The 7,846-nt window shown below is 40.5% G+C and overlaps 1 long non-coding RNA gene across 2 annotated transcripts in view; it reads right to left on the bottom strand.

The window, feature by feature from the left end:
* Window positions 1-1,561: 1,561 nt before the first annotated feature.
* The window catches only part of LOC129653950 (uncharacterized), a 12,995-nt gene continuing 6,710 nt past the window's right edge, over window positions 1,562-7,846 (bottom strand). The window contains exons 3-4 of one of the 2 annotated variants that reach the window (XR_008715307.1): window positions 4,334-4,551; window positions 1,562-1,804 (exon numbers count right to left, since the gene is read on the bottom strand). This is a non-coding gene — a long non-coding RNA (uncharacterized LOC129653950). The remainder of the gene's footprint in view (window positions 1,805-4,333; window positions 4,552-7,846) is intronic. The other variant, XR_008715306.1, reaches the window with a different exon arrangement.

The following is a 7,846-nucleotide window of genomic DNA, read 5'->3' as shown; positions in this document are numbered from 1 at the left end:
CAATACAGGGGATGTGGAAACTTAGCAGCAAGCATGTGCTCAACAATGAAATCTTCTACTAGTTCTATTCTGACAATTTCTAACTCTCCGAGAGGCTCTATACTATTTGAATACCTTAAACTTCCCACGCCTCTTGCGGTTGGGAGACTGTAAACAATCGTATGTGTAGCTGTAGGAGTCCGGGTAAACCTGTCAGGCAAGTTAGAGAGCCATCTGAGGGGTTTGTGAACTAAAACACTCTTGTCACGCCCAGGAACTTTATTAACTGGAGCTGTAAGTTAACTCTTTTTCAGAGGGAGAGATGGTGGTGGGGGACGGCCCCCCATAAAGTCAGAGGTGTAGGTGAGAGCACAAAGCAGTAAAGTAGGCAGACTCTGGTTTGGGGGTAGATGCTCAGGCAGCCCCAGAGGGGCACCCCTCGAGATCTGGCTTGCCTTGCCCACCAAAACTCTCCCACATAACTTTGTTATGGGTTGGGACTCCCCTGCTGGCTCCCGGCAGCTTCTCATAAGGAATTTCTCTCCTAGGCTTACATCAACAGCTTCAAAACGACTTTTCTAACTTTTTGCCACTTTCTTGCTCATATATCCAAGTGCTCTTATTACCTAGACGATTGAGCATAAATTCTTTATTTTCTAATCTAAAATCCTTCCAAAGTCAGGTTTAATATGTTTCCAATACTGCAAAGAATTAACTCATTTGAAAAGACCCTTATGGTGGGAAAGATAGAAGGCAGGAGAAGAAGGGGATGACAGAGGATGAGATGGTTGAATGGCATCACCGACTCAATAGACATATGAGTTTGAGGCGGCTCTAGGAGTTGATGATGGACAGGGAAGCCTGGCATGCTGCAGTCCATGGGGTCGCAAAGAGTTGGACACAACTGAGCAACTGAACTGAACTGAATATCATGTTTAACTAGTTATTTGCAATGCAAATGCTAACAATACAAAGCTTTTACTCTGGTCACACTAGGCTCTGTAGTATTGCCAGCTGGCACACATTATGTGATGCCTAGGTACTGCATTTTCTCAAGCCATTTCCATGTTCTGCAATGATCTCTCCTCTCCACCTGCACAAATCCTATCTACCCTAAGAGTCTAGTTCAAGTCCTCCATCTTTAGAATCAGAGTAACTCACAATGATGCCTTTTTTCCCTGAGTTTAGAAAAACACTATCTCATTTAATGCATGCTTAACTCATGTGACAGTTATGCTATAGAGACCATACTTTTAAAGCAGCACTTTAACACTTTTATGAACATGAATAATACCAATTCTTACTATAGACCCTTTCCTAATAAAGATTTTGACCCATCTACCTTGGCTTTGAAAAGTCTAAGGGATTTAGAATTAGCTAGTGTGGGATATTTTAGGTTTTCCTTTGAACTTCTTTCTTCTTTTTATTCCACAGATTTTCTATCATTTGTCCAAATGTATTTCAATATATTGAATATATTGAAATATATTGAAAACAAAATTCAAGTTGTCTTCTATACCTCTACCATCCTAGGATGCTTTTGTATAGTATGACACACAGCAATACACAATGCAGTACACAAAATGCATTTGTTTATTGAACACCAAAATTAGACTTCAATTTTATAAGTGTTTCTATCACAAAAACAATATGGGGCTTTATGGGGAAATAAAAATATAAAAATAAATAAATGTGTGGTTTTCTGAAAATACAGGCCTTATGTGAGACACATCAACCTACACAACATCATTCAGCTCCCGTGTGGTGTCTGGAGATGGGTTTATCCCCATGTAGGACAGGGTATTTTGATGATCATTCATTTCATCTACAAGATAAATAAATGCCAAGTTAGTTATACCCCTCTGGGCCTGCCTGAGCATCTACCCCAAAACCAGAGTCTGCCTACTTTACTGCTTTGTGCTCTCACCTACACCTCTGACTTTATGGGGGGCCGTCCCCCACCACCATCTCTCCCTCTGAAAAAGAGTTAACATACAGCTCCAGTTAATAAAGTTCCTGGGCGTGACAAGAGTGTTTTAGTTCACAAACCCCTCAGATGGCTCTCTAACTTGCCTGACAGGTTTACCCGGACTCCTACAGCTACACATACGATTGTTTACAGTCTCCCAACCGCAAGAGGTGTGGGAAGTTTAAGGTATTCAAATAGTATAGAGCCTCTCGGAGAGTTAGAAATTGTCAGAATAGAACTAGTAGAAGATTTCATTGTTGAGCACATGCTTGCTGCTAAGTTTCCACATCCCCTGTATTGTACCCTTGGAAGTGTATTAATTAATATAGTTGGTATGTAGAAAAAATAAAATAAAAAAATAAAAAGCAGCAGTAATTGAAATTCAATTGCAAAATGTCATATTCTGATTGTAAAATACATATACTTATCAAATTATGTAAATCTTTCTCTCCTTTACATATATTACTTCCTTTTCTCCAGATACATCTACATGTACACACTTACTTATCTCTCAACCTCTGCCAATTCATTTAACAATTTATCTGTTATTGTGTGTAAAGCCTGGCTATTTACTGAACAAGTAACAAAAAACAATTCATTGTGTCTTCAGCTGTAGGTTAGGTGAAAGTGTATTGTTTTTCTACATGAAGAATTTTAGACCACCCCAAACTCTAGGATTAAATGTGCGTTCTGGGTCACAATTCAACGCCTAATCAATCCCCATTCTCATGGTCATGAACAGTGGCTATAGAATGATAAGTGACCAGCCCCCTAGAACACAGAAGTGAAAACTTTTAGAGAAAGATGAAAAAGTGAGAGTGAAGTCACTCAGTCATGTCCAACTCTTTGCGACCACATGGACTGTAGCCTCCCAGGCTCCTCTGTCCACGGGATATTTCAGGCAAGAATACTGGAGTGGGTTGCCATTCCCCTCTCCAGGGGTCTTCCCAACCCAGGGATTGAACCTGTGTCTCTTGCACTGAGGTAGATTCTTTATTGTGTGAGCCACCAGGGAAGCCCTTCATTGCTGACTCAACTCACCTCACCTCCAAATATCTGAACTAAAAGATTAAGTGGGTCCTTGATGAAGTAAAACAATAATTAAGATGGTGTCAAATTATTTAAAAGGATTACCCAACTGAGATATGAACCAAGTGTGGACTGTGAGGAAAGCTGAGCGCCGGATAATTGATGCTTTTGAACTGTGGTGTTGGAGAAGACTCTTGACAGTCCCTTGGACTGCAAGGAGATCCAACCAGTCCATTCTGAAGGAGATTAGCCCCGGGATTTCTTTGGAATGATGCTAAAGCTGAAACTCCTGTACTTTGGCCACTTCATGGGAAGTGTTGATTCACTGGAAAAGACTCTGATGCTGGGAGGGATTGGGGGCAGGAGAAGAAGGGGACGACAGAGGATGAGATGGCTGGATGGCATCACTGACTCGATGGACGTGAGTCTGAGTGAACTCCGGGAGTTGGTGATGGACAGGGAGGCTTGGCCTGCTGCAGTTCATGGGGTTGCGAAGAGTCGAACATGACTGAGTGACTGAACTGAACTGAAATGAAATGAACAATTTTAGTGCTTCCCAGCTTGACGGAAAATGTGTGTGTGTGTGTGTCTGTGTGTGTGTGTGTATAAATAAGGAAACTGACGAATAAAAATTAAAAAAAGAATTAGGGACTCTATTTCTTTTTTAATAATATTTTTAAAGTATGTATTGAATCTGTTACAATATTGCTTAGTTGTTTTTTATGTTTTTGGATTTTTGGCTCCCAGGCATGTGGGATCTTAGTTCCCGACTAAAGACTGAACCCACAACCCACTCCCCTTACTTTGGAAGGGCAAATCCTAACCACTAGACTGCCAGGCAAATACTGCCTAGGGACTGTATTTTCAAATATATTGGAGGAATATAATTCAAAAGGGAATTGAGGACAGCAGTTCAGACACCCAATTTTGGAAGGAAATCAGAATGAGGCAGAAGACTTCCCTTCCAGTTACCACCTGAGAACTCATGGTGAACGAAGAACAAATGAGTAAATGTAGGTACAGCTCTTAGAAACATGTACGTCAGAGTGTCAGCACTATCTGATAGTTCCATTAATAAGTCTGGAAAAAATAACAGTACTTCCAGAGACAGCATCTAGAAGGCTATAGACTACAGAAGGAAGGAAAGAGATTTTAATATACATTCTGTTGTAACCTGTGAATTTTCCACAAGTGTGTTATTCTCGATGCTTTTAATATAAAATATTTTTATAAACTAAGCCCCACGTCATGGCACGTGACACCCACTTTGGTCCCAAGGTGAGGAATTCAGACAGGGTGCAGTGGGGATGGCTCTTTCTGCTCTAGGATGTTGGGGTCTCAGGAGAGGAGACTCACCAGTTGGGGTTGATACTAACACTAGGGGCTGGACTCCTCTGGAGGTGACGTCACTGCCACGTCTGCAGCTGAAGCCGGGCTTGCTGGCGGAGATTCAGGAAGCCTTCCCACGAGGCCTGGGCTTCCTCCTAGAAGGCAGAACCGCCGAGTTCATTGTGGGTGGTGGACGGCTCCAGCAGGAGGTTGACCTGAGTGGCTCATGGCCTTTTCAGGCTTAACTGTGGACATTACACAGTGTTATTTCCAGGACATCTGTCAGTGGTAAGTAAGCCCTCATCACTCTGTATCAACTCTTGTTAAAAGAAAGGGCACTGGGACGACCCAGAGGGAGGGTATCGGGGGGGAGGAGGGAGGAGGGTTCAGGATGGGGAACACAGATATACCTCTGGCGGATTCATTTCAATATTTGGCAAAACTAATACAATATTGTAAAGTTTAAAAATAAAATAAAATTTAAACTTCCTACTGTAACAAAAAAAAAAAGAAAGAAAGGGCCTAGACCCACATCTAAGTGGGTGAAACATAAAAGAAATTGCATAGGTGTTAAGATTTATACCTGTACATATCAGTTTAAAAATCATAGCAACACATTAAAAGATGCTCAGCATCATTAATCATCAGGGAAATACAGATTAAAAAAAAACAACCAATGAGGTATACAAAAAACAAATGTTGGTGAGGATACTGAGAAAAGTGAACCCTCCCACACTGTTGGTGGGTATGTAAATTGCAACAGACACTACAGAAAACAGTATAAAGGTTCCTCAACAAAATAAAAATAGAGCTACCATATGATCTAGCAGTTCTACTCCTGAGTAGATATTTGAAGAAAACCAAAACCACTATTTCAAAAAAGTACATGAAGCCCACTGTTCAAAGCAGTATTATTCACAGTTGCCAAGATATGAAAGTAACCTAAGTTTCCAACAGCCAGTGAATGGATAAAGAAGATGTTATGTGTGTGTGTGTGTGTGTATTCATATATATATATATATATATATATATACACGCACATATATATTCACAAACATACAATAGAATACTACTCATCCATAAAAATTAAAATATGCCATTTGTAGCAACATGGATAGATTTGGAAGGTATTATGCTCAGTGAAATAAATCAGAGAAAGACATATACTGAATGATATCCCTTATGTGTGGAATATCAGTAACACAATAAACTAGTGAATGTAACAAAAAAGAAGCAGACTCATAGATAGAGAGCCCAAACTAGTGGTTACCAGTGGTTACCATTTCTTTCTCCAGGGCACCTTCCCCACCCAGGACTTGAATCCTCATCTCCTGCATTGGCAGGCAGATTCTTTACTTCAGAAGGAAAGCCCAGGGAAGCCCACAGATACGTATGAAGATAGATATAGATATAGATATAGATATAGATATAGATATATAACTGAATCACTTTGCTGTATACCTGAAATTAATACAACATTGCAAATCAACTATACTTCAATCAAAGTTAAATATTAGTTCAAAAAATAAACACACTTTTAAATGGCCTACAGGTAATTTGACTCAAAGCAAAGTAAGCAATAATTTCAGTATCAGCATTTATATATCTCCACTACATAAGACTGTTCAAGTGACCCCTGCTCCCTTCCCACTGTATGCTCCTACCTCTATCTCTAGTCTCAGGCCTCACTCTGATGTCAAACACTACACGTGCACAGCTTGCACTGTGCAGTCTGGGAGAAGGAAAATCCCAGTTTCATTGTTTAATAGCCATGTGAGTGTTCTGAACTTAATATTATCATCCGACACTTTTCTGTTGCAGTCTTAATTCTGTATCTACACAGGGAGAAAGCCATGAGAGAACCCAAGGAGAAGGCAGTCATCTCAAAGCCAAGGATGGACTGCTCAAGAAAATCCAACTCGACCTTAAATCCCAGCCTCCAGAACATGAGAGAATGGTGTTCGGTCTTTTAAACAACCGGGTCTGTGGTATTTTGTGATGGCAGGCCTAGTAAACTAAGATAAGACTCTAAAACATCTTTGAATCTAAATTACTTTATTTATATAGCTTGTAATTACAATGTATTGACGAACAAGTGAAATAATCTAGAGACAATGGTGTACGTACCTATGAATTTTATTTTCTCTTGGTATGTTTTTCCTGTGACTTCCAATTCCAATGACCTACTCATTGAACTCATTCTCAGGGCTTCCCTGGTGACTCAGAGGTAAAGAAACCACCTGCCAATTCAGGAGATGTGGTTTTGATCCCTGGGTTGGGAAGATCCCCTGGAGAAGGAAAAGACAACCCACGCCAGTATTCTTGCCTGGAATATCCCATGATCAGAGAGGCCTGGTGGGCTACAGTCCATGGGGTCGCAAAGACTCAGACACAACTTTGCACCTAAACAGCAAACTCAATCCCGTCAAGGTTCATGTTATACAGATAGGGGCAAAGACAATGAGAAGAGAAAAAGTTAATAGTCCAAGGCATTTAGAGAAAGTTCGCTTGCATAAAATTTACAAAATATTATTCAAATAATTTCTCGTTTTATTTTTACTTTCCTCTCATTCTGGTAATACTATTCTTCGTGAATATGTCTGTTAGAATATTATTGCTTTTCTTGAAATGAAAAATTTTGAATTGCATAACACCCTTAGAAATTCTCACAGTATTACAATGTAAGTAAATAGAAAATGAAAATGACTTCATCTTGTTGTCTAAGCAATTAATGCATTTTGGTTTCCTATTTCAATGCCAATTTGTTGGGGCTCCCAAATCTTCTGCCTGGAACTTGTGAGTCGTATTCAAGTGTGCCATCAACTCAAGAGAAGGGATCTTTCTCTGCTGCAATCTGCCTCACTTCAGAGTCCCATAGACTCCTTACAGTGTTTTCTTGACAAAAAGCTGATAATCATGATTAATCCCTCACTTTCTTTCACTTCCCATTTCACATCTGCTAGTTCAACCTTCAGACCACCTACCCAACCTCCACCTCCACCAATTCTGAATCAAATCTCCCCTTACATTAGTTCTTTCCAGTCCTTGAACCACAAACCATAAAAAGGATCAGACCTCACATCTCAACTCTCCTCCAGCAAGGGGGCTTTGCCTCACAGGGCAGTCCCACACATGCTCTTTTTCTCCATCAATTTCCCCGATCCCCATTATCTCTAATTAAAGGCAGGGAGAAGAAAGGAACTGGTATTACCTACATCTGGTGATTCTAGGCTAGCTCCCTTTTTAATTGTGTGTGTGCCCGTAGGGTCCACCTCTTTGCGGTCCCATGGAGTGTAGCCCACAAGGCTCTCCTGTCCATGGATTTCTCCAAGCAAGAATAATTCGGAGTGGGCAGTTATTTCCTTCTCCAGGGGATCTTCCCAGCCCAGGGACTGAACTTGAGTCTCTTGCTTCTTCTACATTGAAAGGCAGATTCTTTACCTCTGTACCATCTGAGAAGCCCATCTTTACATACATGACATTATTACACTCATTTCATAGACAATGAAACCAATGATTATCTGAAATATTTGTGTAGCT

This window comes from Bubalus kerabau, chromosome 5 (genome assembly GCF_029407905.1).
Source record: "Bubalus kerabau isolate K-KA32 ecotype Philippines breed swamp buffalo chromosome 5, PCC_UOA_SB_1v2, whole genome shotgun sequence".
NCBI lineage: Eukaryota > Metazoa > Chordata > Mammalia > Artiodactyla > Bovidae > Bubalus > Bubalus kerabau.
This window is presented reverse-complemented; position numbering and strand designations above follow the sequence as displayed.